Source organism: Takifugu rubripes, chromosome 15 (genome assembly GCF_901000725.2).
Source record: "Takifugu rubripes chromosome 15, fTakRub1.2, whole genome shotgun sequence".
NCBI lineage: Eukaryota > Metazoa > Chordata > Actinopteri > Tetraodontiformes > Tetraodontidae > Takifugu > Takifugu rubripes.
In genome coordinates, this window is record NC_042299.1 from 7,924,753 (window position 1) to 7,949,137 (window position 24,385).

At 49.0% G+C, this 24,385-nt stretch overlaps 1 protein-coding gene and 1 non-coding gene across 2 annotated transcripts in view; both read left to right on the top strand.

Annotated features, from left to right (window-relative positions):
* tmem132e (transmembrane protein 132E) overlaps positions 1-24,385 on the top strand; it is a 188,510-nt gene that overhangs the window by 19,248 nt on the left and 144,877 nt on the right.
* Positions 473-544, top strand: trnaa-ugc (transfer RNA alanine (anticodon UGC)). Its single transcript has one exon. It is a non-coding gene; the product is annotated as a tRNA-Ala (tRNA).

Genomic DNA, 24,385 nt, shown 5'->3' on the forward strand with positions numbered 1-24,385 from the left:
ACCTCCTCGGTGGTGATTAGAAGTTAACGCCGGGTGCTGCCAAGTGCTGACACTGGGTCCTAATCTGTTGCTACCACACTCTTGTAATTGAGGGTTGGCGGCAGCGTCATTGACGGAGCGCCGCCTGATCGATCCCGGCAACTTTCTTGTTCTGTCGGCAGGTCCAAGCGGCCGCAGCAATGTTTTTCTGTTAAACCTCGGCAAAAATGTTCCAGTTTCCTGATTCCAGGCCAGGCTCCGGTACAACTGTCGCTGCTTTCTTTTTTATTATGTTTCAAGATGATCAACAGATTAAAAAACGAGTCTTGACGTGTTTTCGGTCCGCAGAGCCCCAACTTTGATTCGCTGTCGATCGCTGTGGATCGTGACAATACGCGAGGTCAGAGGTTATCAGGGGGTCGGGGCACGAAACTGTCAGTTTAAGGTAAACAAATGTGCACATCTCAAAATCGTTAACTTGCATTGCTGGGTGGGGGATGTAGCTCAGTGGTAGAGCGCTTGCTTTGCATGTAAGAGGTCCTGGGTTCAATCCCCAGCATCTCCATATGTTCAGAATTATTTTTCTCTGCGTGTTGTTGCGCTGTAAGTTTCCCTTTGTGAGACAATAAAGGACCTCAATCCTGAAGTGAAGCGAGCTATCTTAGCGTCACTGTGTGAACAATCATCCTACATATCTGGATTTTCGTGGTAGCTTATCGGGGGGGGGGTTCAGTTCCGCCACGCTACGCATCTGTTTGTTGCTCCTGAGTCAAAGAAACTGCAAGGACGTGAGGCAGTAAAGCCGGGGAAAATTCAGGAGAGCAACATCTTAATATTGTCCGTCGCGCTCAAATATCCGTTCCGAGTTTTTAGCCCTCTGACCTCTGACATCATCCATCTGTCTGCCAGCTCCACGTTTCATTCATGCGTGAGCGTGAGGAGTCAATATTTACACATTCGTATTTGTCAAGTTAATAAAAGCTGTCAAAGTACACACAAACACACACACACACACACCCTGAGGCCTGTCGAGGCGGCTCAGTACCCACGTGTTAGTGCCAGTTAAATCTCTGCTGTCTCTTCGTTATGGATCTGCTCGTTAAACGACGTTTGTTCTCTTCACATCTGTTGGTTTGACCTTCTGGCAGCGGAATGATGAGGATGAATCCTGGTTCCATTCCGGTCCCGTGTTTGCAGTGGTTGGCGCAGCTCCGCAAACGTGATTCACCACAGCGGCATTAAACGAAGACGCACACATTCCAAAAAGGTGCCTGCCCTCCCGGGACCCCCTGGTGCAGGAGAACCTAAAGAATAAAGCTCAGAACGGATAAATAAAGAAAGCCAATCGTTTTTACAAGCCCATATCTGCCTTCCTCTCGCTTGTCGTCTCTTTTGAATTGATATCGAATTCAAGCGATTCAAAAGGGATCCTTCACCGCCTCACGCCACGGTCCATTTCCTACGCATCCTCCATCCCTCCACCTACTGAGGCTCTTCTCCTTCCTGGTCCATCAGTCATGAAATGAACTTCCAGCCGCCCAAGCCCTCAGAAGAAGCTGAAAATCCCCTCATCATCAAGTCCAGGACATCAGACCCGGATCGCTTCAGCGCGTCGCTGCGGGAAAACTGAAGCGTCGAAACTCTGCCGTCCATCCGTGGCGTGGAATTTTCCCGATATAGATAATCGTCAACTGTCTGGAAGCCACTTCTGTGTCTGAATAAAAGATATCTCCTGTTATCAGGCTAGAGTCAGTCGCTGCTAAAGCTTCCCTGGCATCCGGCTAGAGTCCGGTAGAAAAACCTGGCAGCCGGGTCACTTTTTGTTTGTTACGGACGAGAAAACGCGGTAGATTTTTGAAATGATTCCAGTATTCACAAGTGCGAATGCTGAAAAATATTGCTGGAGTTTTAATTAGGACATGTGGGAGCCTTAGCCCGGAGCTAACGGACATCTGATCCCTTTGTTTTAACGACCGTTTGGAATCATCACTGTAAAACTCGGAGCCTTTTTTAAATGTTCCGGCCCGGCTTTAATGCTCCTCAGCTGTTTATTTCCGCAGTTTTTCCTCCGTTCGCTCGTATTTACACAACTTTCATAATCCACGTTGCAGTTTTAAGCCTGGCAGCTGTTTGTGTTTATTATCGCGGCCAACTCGACGGCGAACAGGTTGCAAATCCCCCCGAGGCAAATGTGGTTTTTGTGATACTGGGCTGTATAAATAACACTGACTTGCTTTGACTTCTCGCTCGTGTTAAATTTGGACCAAAGTGGCTCTTTAATGCTGCTGCATATTTCCTACAGATGACTTTGTTGCACAGAAAACGATCGGCTGATTTAACGAACTCATTAGCTGCCGCTGCGAGGAAACGCGCCGGCGGCGGCCTTCATCGCGCTAAAATCGATGAGGCTTTCGCACGCGAACCGCATCAGTTCAATATGAGACGACATCACATCCGTACGGGGGAACGGAGGCGATGTCGGCGCTAAACACACCCACTAAATATTTAACATTCCCCGCTTCATATTCCCATTTCTCATGTTCGGGAACGTGTTACAAGAGCTCGTCGTTCTCTGAGTAATTTCAGCGCATCCATATGGAAGCATATAAGAAGCTTCGTGATGATTCCGGGGGCACAAGCCGCCGTCGTTGGATCTGGTTCCAGAGGAAAACCTCTACTGGTGACTCTGGCATTTGCACCGACAACCAAAAAGATGGTTGAAAACACTGTTTTATTCCACAAAGGAAAGTCCCCTAGTTTAAATGAGAAAATCTGGTTCGCTACCTTCAGTAGCGGCTAGCTACTTTGATCAGACATAGCTGTTAGCATCGCAGGAAGCTGCAGGTCACCCCAGTGCGACATCCCAGGGAAACTCTGCTCCAAAGAATTAGTCAGCACTTATCTTTCATTTGCAGCCACATTGCTTAATCTTATCAGCAACGCCGCGGTGCTGAAGGAACGGCGGCTGGATGGCTCCTCTGTTTTTGTAGGTATGTGTTTGGAATGTGCAGCATTTGGGTGAGGAGGGGATTATGGATTGAGAGATCTCTCTTTGGTATTGTTCTCCACCCTCAAATGTCTTTTTTAAGCACTTGATTTCATTTTCCCTGGGAGTTTGTCAGGGTTACAGCAGAGAAAGGAGCCTGAAATGCTCAATTTTCCAACTGTGAGAGATGGAAGTGCTGTGTTTTTGAAGTTATTGTTCCAAGGCTGGTTTAAAAGTGTGTTTTCAGAGGCGTGCGAGCTGCGGCGTGAACATTAGGGAAACCCTCCAAATCACATTTCAAAGACCAGAGTTCAGGTAGAAACGCTCACCTCTCTGTAGTTCCTGGAATAGACAATGTCATTCATGGGCCAGCCTGAGCAGAATCAGGCTTGAATCATGAGTTTTTTAAAAAGAAAAAAAGAATTGTGTAACACAGATCCACCATCAGGTCCAGATGTAACTTGAGGAACATGCAGATTACCAGATTAGAAACAAACTCAGTGGATTACTGACCAGATTAGAGGCCCCGGGGCGACATTCCAGAAGAGGGTCGTTGTGGGCGTGTCGATGTTGTCTCCTTCACTCTGGCTCAGATGAGAGGAGGCGGCGAGCTGAGTGGCGGCCATATTGGCCACGTGTGCGTCCTGGAACGGGAAAACACACCTTTTTTTAGCTTCCAGTGGAGCTTCAGCCTCTGATAGAATCTGGCAGCTCGTTTGCATCTCTCTCACCGGTGATTTGATGCCGTTTTCACTCTGTCTGGCACCTCACAGACAAACCAGCGCAGAGACGCAGTAAACTGTAAAGATGCGGCTTATTCTCCCCTTTATTAGATAAAGGGGCGCAAACATCAGCAGGCTGGATGCATCACGGTGACAAAGCGTTCCCTTGTTCTGGGCTGTCATTCAGGAGAACAGCATGTCGTGTTCCACTTAGCACTTTATCATTCATCGCTCCTGCCGAGAGCCTCTCTCGGTTCCCACAATGCACCTGGCAGCGCCGGCCTCTGTAAATATTGTCCTGGCTGACAGAGACGGAGCAGCAAATGGGCTCCTGAAGTGACTGCAGCTAATGCGACTGTCTGGATTTTGATGGGGATCCAATTAAACGCGGTGTCCGAGTGGAGCAGGGGAAGAGTGACGGCGACGCGGCGTGCTTGGAGATGGTATCAGCCAGCGGGGCGGCGTGCCGCAGGGCTGCTCCCCGTTGAGGATTATTGAATTATGACTCCATTTCATTGCACCAGTTTTGCTCGACGCATTTCTTTTCGAGCCCGCTCGTTAGTGCGTCCTCAGGTGAGCCAGAAAGGCAGTAAATCAGCAACACTTAAACCGACTCTTTGAATCCACACCAACAACACGGAGGACAAACAAGGAAGAAGCAGATTTCCTTCACGAACATGACGAAGTTTCCCAGAAACGAGAACGGCAACGTCACGCCTGGCTGTCGGGTTTTAGCGGCTCCTGTAGCATCGGAGGGAGGACGAGAGAGGAGCGAGGAATGTCTCGGAGACTCGCGGCTTCACTTCGGTTTAACGAAACCTTAACCTTTCCTGTTTTCCCATCTTCAACCGCAGCCATCTTGCGAGTGTTCTCCTTCTGTCAGCGGTGTCGGACATCCTGGATGGATGATTCCGCTCCTAACACAACGGAAGCAGCACCCCCAGAATCCTGCCTCAATTATTCCTTCACCTTTATTCCGAGCGCTGACGTGCCACCAGATTTCGCCAGATGGGATTTAAGAAGCGCTAATTCCGTTACTCTTCCTCTTAACTGCCACTTTTTCCAAATGGTTGACCTCCGTGGGCTTGTGCGGCCGAAGCCACTTGGTTGCGTGACGACTAAGTGCACCAGAAGAAAACATCAGAAATCTTTTTTCCGCTGATTTTCCAGTTGCCTTCCTCACAAAAGGATTTTGACCAGCAGCTGCCCAGGTCCTTCAGCCTGTCCAGACCGGAGACATCGTGCTCTTTGTGTCTTCCTGTTTGTCCAGAGGAAGTGGAGCGTGGGACTGCACCCTCCGATAGATGGGAGTGGGGCTTAGGCTGATCTTCGTTCATTCCCAGCAGATAAAATGTTTGTTTTTTTTAGATTCCAACAACGCGAAGCTGCTGCTTTTGCGGCGTGAGTTGATCCAGCTTATTTTCGCACCGATAATGAAATGAATCCATTTTAGCAATCAAAACAAAAGCAAAGTGAAAAGTTCCTTGGAGTTTGCGACCCGTCTGTTTGGATGAAACTCGTGAATAAAACTTTGCTCAAGTCGGCCGAGTAAACAAAACTTTGTTGCTTTGCTAAATGTCAGCCGCGTTTTTAATTTCTAATCATCCTCGCTTTAATTCCTCTGTTGTCGACGGATCTCGGCACAAACCCTCTGAACGCTGATGCGACTGACAATGTGGGTTCAGCAGAATCCAGCCGGTCTGGAGCTGCTGTGTGGTGGAATCCCACTTTCTGCTGAACATGCCGGCCGTTATTGACAGTCCATCACGCGGAGCCCCTGGGCTCATATAAAAGCCCCTCCATCGCCATGGCTGCGCCCTGTAACCGCCGATCACGTCTCTGCTGATGAAGATCGATCAACACGCCATCAGGTTTCAGTCAACGATGTTGGACGCGTCAGATCTGTGTCAGCACATCTGCTGCAGCTCCTTCACACGTCATGAATTTTTCAGAAGCTGCGTGTTCTCATGTTCTCCGTGATGTCTGAGCGGTGGCGTCGGACGGCTCCGGATCTTCTGGGTTTCTGCTCCAGAAGAGCTGAAATGTTAGAGAATCCCGCGAGACGTGATGGAGACTTTTCTGTGAGGGGGAACCGGATATTCAGTCTTCTAAAGTCCCCAGGAATCATCGCTATTTTGTCCAATGTGGCCCTCAGAAGAATCTGTCCTGCCTTTTGCTGGTCTTAGTGTCTTTGAGTGTTTTTTATCAACCTCACTGAGGTTTTATTTTGGCTTTATTGTTGAAATTTCTCCCTTCAGGGTTAGAGAAGAGGCCACATGTGTCGCTTTCTTTTATTTTTACCGTCTCTGTCACGCGTGCGGATAATTCATGGTTTTTAATCCTTCATCTTTCAATACGGTCAGTAGGTTAAGGACGCCCTAACTTGAAATGGCACAAAATTGATACAAATGGCTCACTTTTAATGTTGAAGGCCTTCACATTAATAACAGTCTGCCAAATTAAATCGTCCAAAAGAGTCCTTGGCTAAGGACAAAAGTCTTGTTGTGTCTCTGAAATTGGACCACAGGTCAATTTGCAGATCAAGAGCCTGAAGACCAAGTCTGCTGCCGAGGTGGCGGCCATCTTACACGCATCCAAAGGTCAAAGGGAGAGGCTAGCAAGAAGAGTGAAGAAACCAAAGATGGCTGCTTGAGAGGACCACTGGTTTGCCAACAGGCCAGCAGAGCTACACGAGATCTGGACAACAGGAACAGTCTGACTCACTGACTGAGGGAGAATTAGTGCTCAGTAACCAGCGTGGAACAGAAGGAAGAATCACGGCTGGAGCTACAGCCAGTGTGAGGGTGAGCAAGAGATCTGCAGAGTGGGTGGCAACAGGCTGAAATATCCAGAAACGTGAACCAAGTCAAGGAGCTCCAGGCTCGGACATGAACATTATTGAGCACATCTGGGGTTAGAGGAAGGAGGAGGTTTGGAATATGAAACCTCAGAATCCTGGTGAGCCCTGGGGGGTCCTGCTAAACCACTTTCTTTACCATTCCAGAAGACTTTTCTCCTCAAGTGTAGACCTCAAAGCTCATGGGAGTCATACAAGATATTGATTCTGGGTGGTGATTCAAGGCACCACCACTTATTCTGGTTCTGGTGTTACGCTTGTGTATTCAAAGTAGACTCCAGGTTTAAGTCCTAATACAAACCATTTTATAATAACAATATTATAACATAGACTCTGGCTAAAGAGGTGAAAACGGCAGGGAAACGTTTTCCTCATGACATTCTGTATCCGGGCAAAACCAAATTGCAGCCCTGAGGTCGATGACGCCTGAACAGGTGCAGCACTCCGAGAGCCCGACCTCGAAGTGGCCTTGGAAAGATTTGCTGGAGAGGAGCAGCACTTGGAGCAGGATGAGGCTGAAGATCTGTAAGGATCCTCACGAAAGCCTCCAGTTTGTGCACATTAGCCTGAGAAGCACTCGGCAGAAGAGCAGCTGCTGAACGAGCCCTTTAGGACCCGTTTCTGAGGCGCTGCTGCAGGTGATGGCGGACGTGACTGAAGCCTTTCTGCGAACGTACCGACTGTTTTCATTTAAAGCGTCTAACGACCAAACCTGCGGTGGAATCGGCTGATTTCCTGGTTCCTGTGCTTGAACCTGTTGTGTCGATCCTCCCCAGACAGCCGGACGGGAATCGGCTCGGACCCGGGCCTGTTAGCCAGCTGCGGTTGACCTCGTGGCAGCGCTCACACGAACACGAAGCCCTTAAAGACAGGAAGTCTCTGCAGTGTGTTTGTTCTGATATGGAAATGTGTCTCCGCTCCCGAATCTAAACTCGGCTGAGTTCACGTCAGACGTTCTCTTTATTGTCTCACTCGTTAGCTTTCTTTCCTCCAGACGGCTCATCCTTCACTCCTCTTTGTTTTTCGCTCTCCTTCCTTTTATCTGTCTGACAGCCCCCCCCTGTCCTTTCTGACTGTTTCTCTCTGTAATATTCGAATCGTGACAGCACATCAGAAGTCACAACTTGCGGTGTCGGCATAAATGTGCACCGCGGAGGTTCGCATTAGCATTGATGCTCCCGTTATGACAGCGTTGCATGGATGCAGCCTCATAAAGGTTTTTTCTACCCAGGATTGATCCCCCTGCACAGATTCTCCAGCGGAGTTTCCACATTATTCAAACGCTGCCTCATTGGATTAACGTGCACACCTCGGCGCCGCAGAAGGTCCCCGCTTTTATTGCGTTCGTGCAGACAACAAGGCGCCTCGTCCAGAATATTGTGACCATGTGTTCCATTTCGGCGCGTGCTGCTCACTCAGCTGTTTCAGCGATAGCGACGGCGCTCCCCGGGTCAAACGCCAAGAGCCCCACCCCCCTTGGCGAGAATGGAAAAAGCACTGAACAGATGCTCCGCTGTCACTTCTGTCCGTCTGCCGCGGCATTTGATGGGCCGGCGTGCAGTCAGTGGGTCAGCCTCAGACTTTAAATGGGGCCCTGTCTTCTGACCGGCAACTGGAAATAAACATATATAGTCATGTCATTTCATTAAGAAAAGCTTTGAAAATCGACTGGTTCCGCATGCTAACCGTTAGCAGGTTAGGAGCAGATGCTGCTGCAGGTGTTCGGTGGAAATCTGGTTTTCACTTCTTCTGTCGGGTGAATATTGGCCTCGTTTATCAATGGCAATATTGATCAGTGCCACTCTGGAATAGACAGAATAATTAATGAGGTGTAAGTCTGCCCCCTGTAGGACGCTATGGGTAAAACAGCCACTGGAACACAGCTAATATCTAATTATTGTGCCCTCTACTTGATGTTGTCAGTACTGAGGGATTCTCCAGCCTATCACACAGTTACACCTGACAGGACCAGGCGTAACTAGGCACAACTAAAACAGGAACAGCCAAAGAGTTCCTGGTAACAAGTGAGAAGTCCGAATCCAGCTCGGTTTTAAAGGCCTTTTTGGGCCATCAATGTCAAAATTGCTCATAAAATGTGCCCATTAATGTTTGTTAAGCCCGTGAAAAATCTTTTTCTCCATATCTTCTGTCTGAAAGGCACCAGGATTGTTTGTGCCATTCTGTACCAGTTGGACTCTCTCTTTGATATAAAACGGCTCGTGTTTATTAAAACGTGTTTGGCAAAGTTTAACTTGGTCACACTTGAGTTTTAATGACCTTGTCTTCAATTAGGGCCAGAGTTGCCGCCGCCGTCTTATCATGGGGTGGGCTTGGTGTATGCAGTTAATGGGCCGGCATTTACTCGATGGGTGTTTATGGCTTAATGGAGTAGTCGGCTCTGCTCCGGCACTTTATCGCTTAGTTTAGGGAGCCGGTCTTCAGTCAGCTGGTCTTCACTCTTTGATCAGGGTGTTCTGCAGCCATTTAGCAGAACTGTAAATATGCAGATGAGGGCGTCGTTAAAAGCCTGTTACCGCTGAGTCTTGCTCCTCTCACAGATGGCAGTGGCTGAGCGGCGGTTACTGCTGCGTCATGTGGAAGTCGGTATCGGTGGCAGCGAGTTCACCGGTGTCATTTGTTCAGTCGTGTGTGGAGGCGTGAAAGGATCTGTGGGATTTTATTGACTCTGTCTCTGCCCGACTGCCTCTTCAGAGCTATAGAAGATATAGATAAGAGGCTGGGATGTGATTTGTTCGCATTCCGCGCTCTTCAAACGCGGAGCAGAGGCCTGAACGTGCCTCTCGAATGATAAAGAACCTGCCAAATATGCGTTTTAATAGGAAATTCTTCTCTGTGTAAACATGTGCTAATGCTGCAGTCAGATTCTGCCGTATGTTCCAAAGTCCTCAAAGTAGTTTAAATGAAATCTGAAATAAGCAAAATAATCATTTTGAGGTGACTTTTAAAAAATTTTTTTTTAAAAAGTCATTGTGGATTTTAGCCTCGTCTTTATCGAACCTGCACCAGGGCATCAGTGTGACATGAGGTGCAACAATAAGCTGATGGGGTCGGATCCCAATTCCATTAGACGCATCAATTGGAGTCGGTGGTGATGAAACATTCATGCTTTAAACCCTCGGTGTGTTTATGAGTCTGCTGCGTGTCGGGCACGGAACATGCTATCGGAAAACGCTAGCACACAAGTAGGAAATGGGACACAGGAAGCGATATTGGGAGACACGGAACACAAAATAAAAAGAAAGGGGGAAAAACCCTCCAATATACAAACGTGTATCATTGCTTTCCACTGGTATGGAGGTCAAAGGTTTTGATCTCTGCTGGTATCCTTGGCCGGAGTTAGACCCTGGAGCCTCCATGCTAACCGAGAGCAGCATCCTGAACTGATTTCAGATCTGTTTCCATCAGCCTCTGTAGAGACATAACAGTCATGGAAATCTGGCTAAATCCACAAGAACCGGTGCCTGAAGGCGTCTCTGTATCAGAAACCTTCAAAATAAAGCCATCAGCAGGTTCTGATTGTTGGACCGTCACTGTTATGAGGATGAAGATATCCCAGTTTTTCAGCTCTAGCGTGCTTTGATTGTGAAGGGTTCTTTTCTCAGCCCTGGTGCACTTAACTGGTTACATCTGGACCAGTATACGAACGCAGGAGACCAAACCCAACCAAAACCCTGCTTCTCCTTGAAACCAGAGCATGACTCCCCCCTCATCCTCGCGTGTGATTCACTGAGGAAGACGGCGGAGAAGGCTCATTCGCCGTGTAGCCCGTCTCATTAATCAGCGCTCCTCATTAGATTGGGTTCACTTCCCAGGTGAGAGACGCGCCGGAGATATAAATCACCGGAGCAGCCAAGGTTAAGTCGGCTTCCCGGTTTTCTGCCTTAAAAAAACCCAAATCCGCTTGTGATGGAGACCTCAACCAATCAGGGTTCAGTTTGGAACCTCTGGAATGTGAAAATCTGGTCTTTATGTGTGAGACTAGTGTGACAGAAATAACCTAGAGCAAACCTACGAACACGCAGTCCCACAGACAGTCGGGTCCGAGCACATTCTGTCACGGCGGCGGCGCTCCAGTCCCTGGCCTCTCCGTCCCCGAGCCTGTTTGCTAAACTGGCGAATTGATTTGCCAGCTGGCGTTCTTCAATGGAGTGTGCACGTTAAAGCGATGGGGTCAGCGCTGCAGCGAGATGAGTTTATTCACCGTCCATCGATCAAAGCGTCCACCCTGGATAAGGAGTGGATGCTGAGCAGAGCGCCGTTTCCCCCCGGAGACTAGACGCCACTTCGCTTATAAACCGCGCTGACCTACGGGGAGGCGCGCTTGACACCGCGGCGGGAAACGGCACGGGATTATATTTTGGTCACATTCGTGAAACCTCGTTTTCTGCAGCAGCCGCAGAGATTAATGCTGTTTCTTATTGTCGGTGCCGCTGTTGCTCCGCGCGTTAGGGGGCGCTAATGAGCCATCCGCTGGGGCCGTCTCCATGCACACATGCCTCCTGTGTCAGGTCCGATGGGGTGCTCGCAGGGTCACAGCGGCGGCATTAATTAGCATAACTACAGGAAGTTGTGGAGGGAAGAAAGAAAATGACGGACTGAGATGAAACATGACGTTAATTAGTGCCGAAACGATAATTAACGAGCGAGTGCGACTCCTGGTCGGCGCTCAGACGGCGGTCGTCGCTGCGGCTCGAAGAAGTTTCATACTGTGGCTGCATCCAGAGGTGAAAGCAATAAATTCCAATATGCCAAACACGGAGCTGTGGTTGGTTTTAGCTTTATTAGACTTGATCAGGAAAAAATGAGCCCCGAGATACCAAACAAAGTTTGTCCTTCAAGTTTCAAACCCTCAAGCATGCCGGCACCAGTCTGAGTCGCTGGGGTGCGACTAACAGAGCGTCCTTTGCATACGTCTCTTTAGCACTGAGGCTAGCCCGCTGTAGCTCGCTGCAGCTGTCTGATTAGTGCGAGCAAACGGGTCAGAGTTCAGTGACCTTGTTGCCACGATGAGTCCATAATTGACATCCTGGCTCAGGGCGCTGAGTCCTGGCTGCGTTCCTGCATGTGTATGAGTCCATGGGCCAGCGAGAAACCTGATTTGCTAGTGTTTGAAATGGGACCCAGAACAGTCTCTGGTCTTGTGACCTGGGCAGTAATGGACCCAGATCTTTTTAGTGGCTATCCAGGTAGCCAGGACCTAGACTGGAGACTGACCATCAGTTCAGTTCAGTTCTGGTTTATGTGTGTGGTGTCCCTCAGGGCTCCTTTGAAGGCCTGAATCTCTATCCATGTTTGATTAGTGGCTGACTAGAGGTTGCAGCTTTCCCTTCCTGTTCTGAGCTGAACCAGACCTTCAACATCCTGCTCCTGAGTCTCCTGAGTCTTTTCTGATTGGATCTTGAAGATCTTTAAGCATGTTGCACTTGCTCGGCTCTCAGAAATAGACCCTTCATCAGTGCCGCTGTGGTTCTGACCCTTCACTCGACCCATTGTGCTTGGAAATTCTCAAGTTTGAAACTCTATTATCCCGAGAAAAGAACATCCAGGGCCGATTTCAGAGCTTTCATTCTTTAAGAATAAAAAAAGAACGTGTTTTGGTGGATGTTGAGCAGTGTCCAGGCCTTATCTCACACTTTAAAAGGCAATTGTTGTCAAAGTCATTGTGGATTATCTTTCCATCAAAAGAGCAAAGAATCATTCTGCTGATGGTTTTGGTCCAGCAGCAGTGATTTAAGGCTAAAGCTGGACATTAGCGTGATTGGACGACGTGATGTGTCCTTCTCGGGCAAAGGAAAGTGCTTTCAGTGATGGATGCTGCGACGTGCTGTCAACAAGTTGATTTACAACATGAAGACCACAGGTGAAGAAGAAAAGAAGCCGACCTGCAGAATACCGAAACTTTGGAGGTTATAATGGACATTTCTGTCTCTCCAGCCTCTAACCAGACCCCATTCTGACCTCCTGTATTCAGGTTTTGCTGTTGGGTGTTTTTAGACGTGAAAATCAGCTCGGCACCATCAAGATCACATAAAAATTGGAAGCATCTTAATGTCCCGTTCCTGAAGGAGGCTTCCTGTTGTTCCAGGAGTATTTCCATGGAACGTGCTTCCTTCCTTTCTTCAAGCCTTTTTGTTCACGTCTTTTTGTTGGAATGTTCGTGCTAATGGGATGTTCTTTCTGCAGGCTAACATCCCTTTAGCATCAAATTCCTGAGACGTGAATCGGCGGCGGCGTGTATCTGAGCTGCATTCCTGATGCTGCGGCCTTTCATTTGACTTTTTTTTGTAATAACTCTGCTTGCCGACAGAACTGACAACATAAATTTTAAATTGATCCGTATGAAGTATAGATGTTCATGGTGCTCTTGCATTCACGCCATTGCTTATCCCCCCACACAGGAAATTTATAATTCACATGCTTTTCCATGTTCCTTTATGATAGCCTAGAAAGGCTAAGTAGGCGAGCCAGCGGGAGGCAGCTCTGCGGAATCATTTTCAGTCCGGGCAATAAGCTGCAGCCCCCTTAATGAAGTCGAAGATGGATTGATGCTGGGCCAGGTTATTGCTATTCAGAGGACCCTCCCCATCACTCTGAGCAGGATGAGCGGGACACCGAGCGAGGCATGAGGAGAAAACAGAGGACACGGGGGCTAATGAAGGAGCACTACTGGACACCAGTGGAGGCGCCTGTGTTCTCCTGGAGCTGGTTCTCCATCCTCCTCAGCTGGTATCATCTGTGATTGAGGCCTCATCGCTGTGGCAACGCAGACAGACCCCATTTACGTCCTCACAGGTGACACAGAGAAGGTGAAGACGCAGGAAGCCGCTCCTGATGTTTCGGCCATTCGGATGTGCCAGTTTCTGATCCGGGCGACGGACGAACGACACCAGAGAAACGTCTTAATTTGACTTCCAAAAGTCAAAAAGTCCTCCTTGCTGTTGAATCTGACTCCAGCGTCGGCCATGTGACGCAGCGCAGATGTTTGTGGAGACGAGCGCCCGCGCGAGCTCCCCTTCATTTATCAGGGGAGGAACCCGGAGCCATGAATGCGGAGAGCAGCGGGACAGCTGAATACCTGCAGGTCTGTTTATGTGGCAGATAAAAAGGCCTGAAAAATCCCTGAACTCCTCTTCACTGGTGCCGCGTGAATAGCTGAGGTTAGTTGGAGACGTTGAAAGCATCAAAGGAAGCCGCCGGCTCTGTTCTCCGCTCTCAGACGGCCCGCGACCGCGTACTCTTCCCTGCTTTGCTCAAGTAAAGTCTGACCCCGGGCTGTAAATACGGAGGTGTTGTGCACCTCAAACATCGGGAATCTGTGAACATTCCGTCGGTGGATGCCGCTGCTGGAAGCGCGTTCCTGAGCGACCGCTCAGTCACTGGCGCTCTGAGCGCTGTCGTTTAACAGTCTGTGGTTATTCATGATGGCCGACCATGTAAACGGGGCGCGCCGCCTTCGTTAGACAGGTGTGACCTTTTCTCGGGATCGTTAGCCACCTTGACCTTTCGTCGATAAGGGTGTAAAGATTTTCCCGGGCCGGGTAAACCTGAACTTTTGCACTGGCCCACTCCATCACCGCCGCCGTGACGCCTTCTCCTCCTCCAGCTGGTGACCTTTCTTAAGGCAGATACCAGCCAGGAATCAAGATAACGTATGCCAGCAGATGCCTGACATCCATACATCCTGGGCCTGACACAGTGGCGCCCCGTTTAGCATAGAGAGTCATTTTACTGGTGTGCGACGGCCCAATTAGAGGACGGGAGTGAGCAGAACGTGCGAACAAATAGAATAGAATTGACACCACTGTCAGAACTTTCCCAGAACTTTATCCTCTTTCAAGGGGGTTGACATGTTTTGTTTGGCTCCTTGAAGACTGTCGGCCGTTGTTCCCAGTAAACAGAGAGTCTGTTGTCGATCCTGCGGCATTAAATTAGCCTTTCTTCTCTGATCGATACCGTCACCACATGAACAACCACGGGGTCGGCTCAATTAACATCAGCCACTTTGTGTCAAAGCATCATCGTTTCCTTATCGAAGACCAATTTTGTTGTTGTAATCGCTTGTTGCCAATGAATTTTTCCTGAAACTGACCATTTTTCTTGTCTTGCATTGACTTTCTTTCCTGAAAGTTTGCTTTTTATGTGTGGTTGAGGAATTTGAATGAGTTTCTCCTCACTCATGCTAACGCCGCCTCTCTCTTTTTCTGTTTCTCTTTTCCTCTCCGTCGCTCGTCATTCTCCTGTGGATTAGGTGAGTACACCTGCTTTTTTTTTTCTCTCCTTCTCCGTTGTCGAAATTGGAAACTAAGCTGTTGATGGCGATGCGGTGTCCTCGCCCAGTGCATGCTGGGAAAGGATCCAGCAGCCCCTCCCGGGGTGTTTAAACCTGAATGAAGGTGGAACAATAACCAGTAAAAGTTCCTCTCTACAGCGGGAGGTCACCCGCAGCAGCCAAAACACCTGCAGGATTTTAGATTTTCCTGTTTTAATCGGCAGGAAACGCGATAAAGGCTTTATTGTGCGAAGTCTCGTACGACACGTGGATCAGTCTGTGCCGAAGCTGCTGAGCTGCGTCAGTTTCAGGACAGCAGAGACGGTTGGGTTGATGCTCCCACGTTGCTTACGTTTCATAATTAATCCTGTACTCATCTGAGCAACGGCGAGAACATCAGGAGGCCGCGCAGATGCTGGGCGGCGTCGGAGAAAGCTGTTTGTTTTAATCTGGCTGCTGTTGTTTCAGATAGATGAATCAGAAACTCGCTCTTCTGGGTTATTTGGGGCAATTCTGACCTGACCTGATGAACCAGCAGCTGATGGTTGGCCGCTGTGGCCGTCCCACGCTGCTCAGCAGGGGCGCCGGCACCATCTCGGTCGCCGCGGAGACGAGGTTTTGCCGTTTGGCGATGGACATCCTTGAAGTTGCGTAATGAGCCATATGTTTGGGAGATGTTCTGTAATCTGGCCTGACCTCACAATCCCAGAGGGAGAAGAAGGTCGAGAGACCTCTGCAGATGTTTTTGCTTCAGCGTTTTTTCTTTCGTGGTTAAACTAAATTTTGCAGTAATCTGGCTGAGCAAGAGGTGCCAGGGCCTCCTCCTCCTCCTCTTCCTCCTCTTCTCCTCACAGGCGTTGTGGGTGTCTCCGACTGTAACGTCAGTCCCCTGAAATCGGCGTCTGCTGGCGGTCCGATTCCTCCGTCCTGGTGAAATGTAAACCAGCTGTCTCTGCGTCCTCGCGTGTCACATCTCCCTGGAAATGTCGCCGCTCTGCCTCAGTGCGTTTGAAAGAAAGAGGTCAGAGAGATTGACTGAGATTAACGTTGCCATTGTGGTACTCTGACTTAAACGCATCGCGGCGAGCACAAAGCCAAGAAGTTATTTGAGAGATTGCGTGTGTGTTTGTGTGTGTGTTTAAAGCTCCCAAACTCATCTGCCACCCCTCATCCGTCCTCCGTGTAACCTGCAGAGGAGTCATCACATCCTCGCCGTCCTCCACTCTGATGCGATGACTTCACTTACTCCATAAATGAAAATCCAGAGATGCCGATTTAATGTTCGGTGCTTGAACGGAGGTGTCAGGAGGTGTCACAGCTGATGGGTTCAGGCCATCAGGGCAAGAACGTCCATCTCGGGAGGAGGTGATGGCGAGGCTGTAACCTCAGATGTTGATTCCAGTCTTGACGACGGAGGCGACGCTTCAAACGCAGGCGGGGGGGCAGAGTGGCTGCAGGACAGAGTGATATTAATGAGTGTGTTAATTAGGAGGGAATTAATACACCTGTTTTAATGTTGTCCAGTGGACAGGAAATGACTTCAAGGACCTTAACACCCAAGGACCTTATGCACCCTTAACACCCGGCTCTGGGTTTGACATGAGCCATCGGTCTGACGGTCACCCTAATTACATCTCAGTACTGACTTGTTTACATGGCTGTGGCTAATTGCTAACTGTTAGCAAGAAGGGTTCCTCCTCCGGAGAGCTGAAGGAATGGCCTGTCTGTTTTCCTGTAATAGGTTGTTCGGAATGTTCCTGAACAATGTCGTAACCGACATTCTCCTTTTGGAAGATCGCAGGGTTTTCCCAGCCTAGCTAAGGCAAAGGCGGGTTGTTATGGGTGATGGAAGATCAAGAGAGAGAGAGAGAGAGAGAGAAAAGGCCAGCGGAGAAAAGAGCGCGGTGACAGTTAAGGGGAGATCCATGAATCTATTGGTTCCCCACCTTTTTTGAGTAAAGCCCTTGACGAAGGCGAGCCATTAGCTTGCTTCTCATGACAAATGACACATTCTGGCCCAATTGTGTTCTGTCCTTCCATCAAACCAAAAATCTAGGTCACTGTCATGATTTTGCCTTGATGTCGCCACATTTTGGTTTCTCAGTCATTGTGTGATTCTGGAACAGTAAAACAGCCAACGAAGTATAGCCGCTAGCTAGGTGATATGACGCGGGTGAAGCTTCAGAGGTCACAGAGGCGCTGGTAATTAATAGCTTAATGAATTGTGTTATTTTTATTGGAATTTCTGTAACTTGATACGCAGAAAGATAATTTTAATGACCTCACAACCTCAGAACAACGCACAACACTCTAAAGGTCACCCAGGTTCTCCAGCCTTTGCTACCTTGGTCCCAGGGAACCCAGGAAAAACCCTGGATCTGATGAGCTGTCTGACCATATCACGCTATCCCAGCATCGGTTCCTTTAATGTTCCTCAGCAGATCTCCTGGAGCTCCTTTGATTATCCACCTGACTGTACGCCGGCCTCCCATTAGCTCGTTAGCAACCTGAAACGAGGCGGCGCAGCGTTAGAACGTAAACACAGTTTGTATTCCCAGCAAAGCTTTCAGGTCGGGATGAATTGTTCTGTTGGAGCTTGAGGCTAAAGTGTGGGTGTCAGTATGATAATTAGAGCTCTTTCTTTGAGGTCCTGCACGTCTGCAGGTCATTCTCCGCACTCTTTCTGATTCTTCAGGGAGCAGCAGCGCTTTCTTTTTCTGCTCTGTTTGATGTGAAAAACATAAAATGCATCATTTCTCCCTCTGAAGATTTCTCCAGGGAGTGCTGCACAGCAACACGCATGTCCAATGGTGGGAATTCATCTCTCTTTTTTTTTTTTAATATGGAGCTGAGACGCAGTAAACCTGCGGTCGAGATGCGGCAACACGGACGAATATCTGCGCGCGTGGTGAAAGATGCAGAACTGTATCTCTCGGAATAAAATTCAATTAGGGCTGCGCTGGATGGAATGATGATGTAACAGTTTGTCGCAGCGGGAAGCTGAACTGTTATTAATGTTTTCTCAGGCAGGGCTTTTGCTGACGGGGCAGACTTCCTTCGCTTGTTTGGTTGGATAATCAGTGTTTCTGCAGTTGGGTACAAATAGCAGCCGTGTTGGTTGTTGTAAATGATGCGATTTTTAAAGGTTGAGGGCAGAAAACCGCAGCAGAGCGAGAGTTTGTCATTGCAGTTTAGTTGTTCCCATGGCTGCAGATGCCGCTAGAAGTTATCTGTAACAGGTGTAACAGATGTAACAGGAAGTACCAGCAGATGTCCCAGGAAGTACCTGCAGATGTCCCAGGAAGTTACCTACAGATGTCACAGGAAGTTACCTGCAGATGTCCCAGGAAGTTACCTACAGATGTCACAGGAAGTTACCTGCAGATGTCCCAGGAAGTACCTGCAGCGGCCACTAGGAGTTACCTGCAGATGTCACAGGAAGTTACCTACAGATGTCACAGGAAGTTACCTGCAGATGTCACAGGAAGTTACCTGCAGCCAAAATAACGCTATTAACGGTTCCTACGCACTCACCAACCTTCCCTCATTAGGCTCCTCCTCCTCGCCGCCTGTTGGCTGGGATGTTTTCTTCTTCTCTGGCTTCCTCAGCTTAAATCTGGCAGAAACATCCAGAAGGAGCCAGTTTGTCATGATGGTCACGTTTAAATGATGGTTTTGGCTCCACATCAGAAGGTTTTTTTCATGTTTCCCCACGGACGTTTTCATTTCATCCAATTTTAAATGAGTCATCATCTAAAGCACCAAATCCACCAACTATTCACACAAAGTTTCCAAAATGTTTTACAACCTGCGCGCCATGTTTTCAACATCTAGTGACGGCGCCAGACATTTGCGGAACGCAGCGGCCTAATCACGAGCCGTCATGGATTATTGATCGGATTTGATCAATCATAATGGAGAGGAATCACCCTAAAGAGGTGGAAGATTCATTCCTTCGGTCCACCGTACCCGCAACGAGATGTTTGACGGTCATTTTGGGGTTTTGTGTTTCCTGTCGCGTTCTCGAAACACCTCTGAAAATGCACCAAAGCAAAGCCGCAGAAGGACCCGGAGAATGGATGCCATAATGTGAAAGTGGGAAATAGGCCTATAATTGGCTCTGCATAGGCTCTGTTGTTTATCTGAGTGATGGTAATGGCTCCGAAATGTTCCCTCCTTCCCCAAATAACCAATAAAGAAAGCATGGAGATGGATAAAAAGCGCTGTGTTGTAAGCTGCAATGTGAATGACGGAACGCCGTTGTGTAAAATCACCAGCGTTCAGTCAAGGAAATGCGACGGCTTCACCTCAGCTGATGAGCCCTCGTGGTTTTTCTTCCACAAATTCCCATTCAGGGGCGACGCCGCAGGCCGGGTCTTGGACGCACTCTGGTTACTTTGTGCAATTGCTGGATTCAAATTCTCTGACTGTTTTTCACGTTAGCGGGGAGGAAATACGCGTGAAACAGGACCAAAGTGAAGAAAAAAGGAAAAAAAGCTCTTGCAGGAGGATTTATTTTCCCTCCTTCTTCTGATCTTTGACTCATTGAGACGTCTGAGAAATGGTTTTTGAAACATTTACTGATTCTTTATGCCTCATAAATAAAAAAGGGTATTTACCCGGTTCCAGTCGAAGCCTCGGAGGGAGCCGCGGCTCGCCGTTGTTTACCTGATTCCACCCGCCCTGCAGAGGTGTCCAACCTTTGCCGGGCTCATGCGGGTTGAAACCGCCGAGCTTTGTGGAACTCGCGTGCAATTTTCTGTGCAAACGCTCCGCCGCACGCCGAGGTCCAAACACCCGCTGTCCTTCATACGTGTGCCTTTTACAAACCAGGCCTTGAATAAAACAAAAAAGATTTTCCAGCCTGAGTTAAAGTCTGTTTTCCAGAGTTAAAGTCGCTTCACGTGCTCGTCTTAAACCTGGTTGGCACCGAAGTTCTGACGGAACACCTCCTCTTCCTCCTCCTCCTCCTCCTCAGTTCACCACCCTGCAGGGAACCAGGCCAGCAGCCATCAGCCTGCAAATGAAAACGCGCACGTTTCCTCCTCCGTGGGGGCGACGGTGACAGCCACAGGAGGAGCGTGAAACAAAAGCGTCTCGCCGTCCCCGCTGGACGGCAGAAACACGTTATCACCATTTTTCTAACTGGTAATGGTCCAGGTTCACAAGGCGCCCACCCCCCACCGACGGCTGCGGCACCTGAATTATGCAGCTCCCCACTTCTTACCTCGGCTCTTCCTCCAGGCTGCTGCAGACGCCCCTCGCGGCCGTTTTCGCATGTGTCCATGAGTTAAAGCTGCGAATGGATCAACAGGTCATTGGTTTCCTTTTTGGGTCACGTCTTTCTCAAAATCAGCCCAGCAGGCTTCCTGCCGCTCGCTGTCCACCAGTGCCGGAGCAGCGGCTCCTTGCATCCATCTCCTACGATCCCCGCTGCAGCCTCCTGCTTTGTCTCCCGCCACCTCTCTTTCGCCAGCCCGTCCTTGTATCCTCTGTGGAGCCGCTTGGAGCCAAACCAAATAGCATTATGCTAATTCTTCACACTGAAGCACAAACCATAATATAATCAAGCTTCCAGCGGTGGAGTGTTTGCATTAACCTGCTTTAACCTGGGTAGATTAATTCAACTAATTAGACATTTATGCAATGTTCTGCCACAGTTTAGTTGTTGGCCATAAGAAGATGTGTGAGACCCCTGAGGCCACCGTTCCTCCTCTGAGTATTCCCGTCCGTCCGTCCATCCATCCATCCATCCATCCATCCATCCATCCATCCATCCATCCATCCATCCAGCCTTTTCTCCAGGAAAACACACGCTGCAGTTCGCAATGTGACGCTTCGCAGGTGTTGCACATCAAAGCTTCGGGCACAGCTCCACCTTAATGACCGCGTTGTTATGGTAACAGGCAGATGGGGCGGGGGTACGCCCGCCCCCGAGCATCTGCACAGGCAGCCTGAGGACAGCCGGAGATAGAGAAATTAGGTTATTTCTTTCTAATCAGTGCGCTCTAAATCAGTATAGGGACTGCTGCTCATTTGAAACCGGACCAGTCCAATCCCCCAGGGATCGGTATTGGGACCCCTTCTTATTTATCTTTCACTGGTTCCCTCCATGGTTTCAACTCAACGCCTGCACACACTCAGCCTCCCGTCTGCACTTCCATGACGTGGCAAGATCAGTTTGCCATCGTTGTCGAGGAGCTGCGTTTCCTTCACCAGATGCTGACAACAATAACCGATTTTTGATTCCAGTCAGACGCGCATCTTCGTGCCTCGCAGCAGTCAATTAATTGTTGTGCACTTTACTTTTGTTTTGCTTCCTTCTCAGATTTCTCTGAATTTTCAATCCCTCTCTTTTTTTTTTTTTTTTACTTTATTCAGCCCTGTGGGGAAAGATAGAACATACACATAGAACATACACGAGCAGCGACCTGGAACCTGACCTGTGCCACTGTGACGTGGAGTCGAACCCACGCCCTTCTTGCTGTAGCACCGTGCCGCCAAAGCGCCATGAGTGATAAACTGTGGCAGGCTACAGTGTGAGAGCAGCTGTAATGAGTGACATCATGCTGTGGAAACCAGAGAGCGATCTGATGGGCATGGCCAGGAGCCGCGCGCTTCTCAAGGCATCCACCCTCCAAATGACACCAGAAGTTCAAGGCTTTTATTTTGAGCTAGCGTCTCGTCGGTCTGTGGCGAAGAAAAATGTAGCAAGCCTGCGTTAAACACGCCAAACAGGCAAAGGTTGCGAACAACGCGGGGGGGAACGCAGCAGCCTCAGAGTGGAAGTGAACCTTACAAAGATGTGAAAATAAATGACAGTAAATCAAAACTAAAAGTGGCACAAAATGGTTATCTGGCTCCGCTCTCTGCTTTCATTTGCGGCGTGCGCCGCTCCCCTCCGAGCGTGGCGGCGGAATACAAAAGAAGCGGGCTGTTGAATTAGTTTGTCCCTGGAACTCTTTAAAGAGCACGCGGCTCCCCGGCTGCATGCTAATGCAATCGTTATTTTAGTCCTTCTCTTCGCTGTCGCTGCTTTGACCTTCTGTGCGTTCCGAGACTCATTTTTCTCTGGGGAGAGGAAATTGTCAGCAGAGCGCCGCGGTGGGTGCTCCTCTCGCTGAGATCTTCTCGGACCTAAGAGAAGGTCCATGAACGCATGCATCCTCACACCTGCAGCATGTTTCTGACTATAACGCGTCTCCAGCAACCGAGTCGGTGGGAGTCACTGGTCTCCAGATGAAGGAGAACTGAACATATTAGCGGTTCCTACCCCCCCCCCCACTATTCTGGTGGCTCTTTTATGATTCTGCTCCTCCCTCGTTTCCTCGGCTGGAGAACTGGTGCTAAAAACAGATTTGGAGAAAGTTTCCTCCTTCTGTCGGAGGCTCGCTCAGCCAGAGAAGCTGCCGCGCGGAAGTCTGAATCTGGGTCTGTGGGAACATCACAGATCTTCCCGGATCGGCGCGGGAACTAAAAAAGAAAAAGAAGAGACTCAACGTCCCGACGCCGAGGTTTCCGTGCGCGGCTGTTGAATCTTCACCCGTCAACGGCGGGGCTGTCCAAACAGCCAAAACGGAGCTGGAGGCGTCGGCGCTGACAGACAACAGCCGTCTCCAGGCATCATTATCCAGTGGAGAAGAAAGTGACGCCGGTTCTTTTGAGTCTGAAAAAAAATCCACAAAGGTTCCCGGAATACTTTCAAGCCGGCTGAGACGCGCTCGCTATCACACCTGTTCCCACGTTGTTTACGTCCTTGTCAAATCCACAAGATGTCCTCTCCTCAGCGGGTGAAGCCACCGGCTGGTGGAGACCTCGTGTCCTGGATAATTAATTCCTCTGTAGAAATCTGTTGCCACTCGCGCGGATCCTCATTGTATTGATCTTGGCTCCATCTTTGAAATATGTAAAAGAGGACAACATCAAATGGGCGGAGTGGGTTCTTTTTTTCTTTTTCCTCCTTCTCAGCGACTCTGAAATTCTCATTTTATCCGATTCACTCACGACTGAAGTTTTTTTTTTTTTTCCTTCTGAAATCAAATGATCCCATATCAAACCCAGCGAGTCAATTAAAATTCATGTTTGTAAGTGCGGCCAGAATGAGATGAGACTCCAGCAGTCCAACAACCGGGACGTCCAGGAGATCAAACCGCCGCGAGACAAACTGTTGGATCTTTGGTGGACTTTTTCCCCACTTTTTAAACACAAGAAATTATCTTTCTTAACTTTCAGACCTTATTTTTTCATTTTTTTAAAGCATTGGAGCTCTGTAGCACCCAGATTAGCACAGTTAGCATGTGTGCTTTTCTTGGAGAAACTTTGCGCGTCAGCTTATATCCAGGCTGTGGTTACATTCCTCATCAATTTAATTTTACCATTTGATTAATGTCGAAAAACACAGAATTAATTCGGCTTCAGTTGAGATGATGCAAAATTTGCTGTCATCCGCTGAAACCAAACGACTCTCACTTAATTAGAGGCGACTCATTGAGCCGCAGCAGGAGTTTATAATAATGTTTTCTAATTAAAACAAATCTGTCAAACATCTTTATCGCCGCCGTACCTGAGCGTTGGGCTGTGGCGTGGGCGGGCCACGTTTCTCTAGTTTCTGGTCCTGGTGCAGCATTAAAGTGGCCTTTAAAAGCAGAGATTGGCAATCAAAGGTCATTAAATTATCAGATCTGTTGGCTGGAATGAGTCCTTTAAATAAATGGGCTTTTAATTTTAGTAAGCTAACCTCTGTGGAAGCACGCTTGCGTGGCGTTCCACGCTCCTAATGACCACTGTAACCTTTCATTATGTTTCTTATAATCCCCCTCAATCTATGGCCATAATCCCTCAGTGATTGTTTGCCCTTTTTTTTATCATCCTCCATGTTGCTCCTATTGCATCGTGTCCTTCTGCCTGATACTCACTCATCACTTCCCGATTTCGAAACCCAACGTTCCTAAAAGCACTTTGTGTTGTAATGCGGGTTTAATCCTCGGCGGCTGGACAAAAGCAGCCGCTGGATAATGGAAGAGTGAGCAGCGAGTGTCTGTCAGCCGCCAGTGTGGGCTGTAAGACGGCAAATCCTGCGCTCCCCTCACTCACATGTAAATGGGAGAACATGCGAAGGAGGGATTTTACATCCCGGATGAATCGGAACTGGGCGCTATCGGGAAAGGAGGCCTTTTCCACGGGACGACAGCAGCCGGTGGAGATGAAAGGTGGAGTAATGAGGTCGCGCAGCGCTCGTCTGTCCTCATTTTCAGGATTCATCTGCGTACCAAGTCGTATCGGGACGTGTTCACGAGCACAAACGGGCAGAAAACCCTTGAGGCAGCACTTGTTCGCTCTGGATAAAATCTCTGCTGACCTCGTGGCACCTCCGGAGGGTGGGGGGTGGGGGGGCTTTACCTGCTGTACCTGAGCATAAACCAGAACAAAGAGTCCTGAGGTGTCAGTGCATCGCTGGACTCGGTCTGGGTGTGAGGCTCTCGAGGTTAAACACACACTGTAAAGACCTGCACAGGAGGTGGCTGAGAGACCAAGGGAAACCACGATCCTTT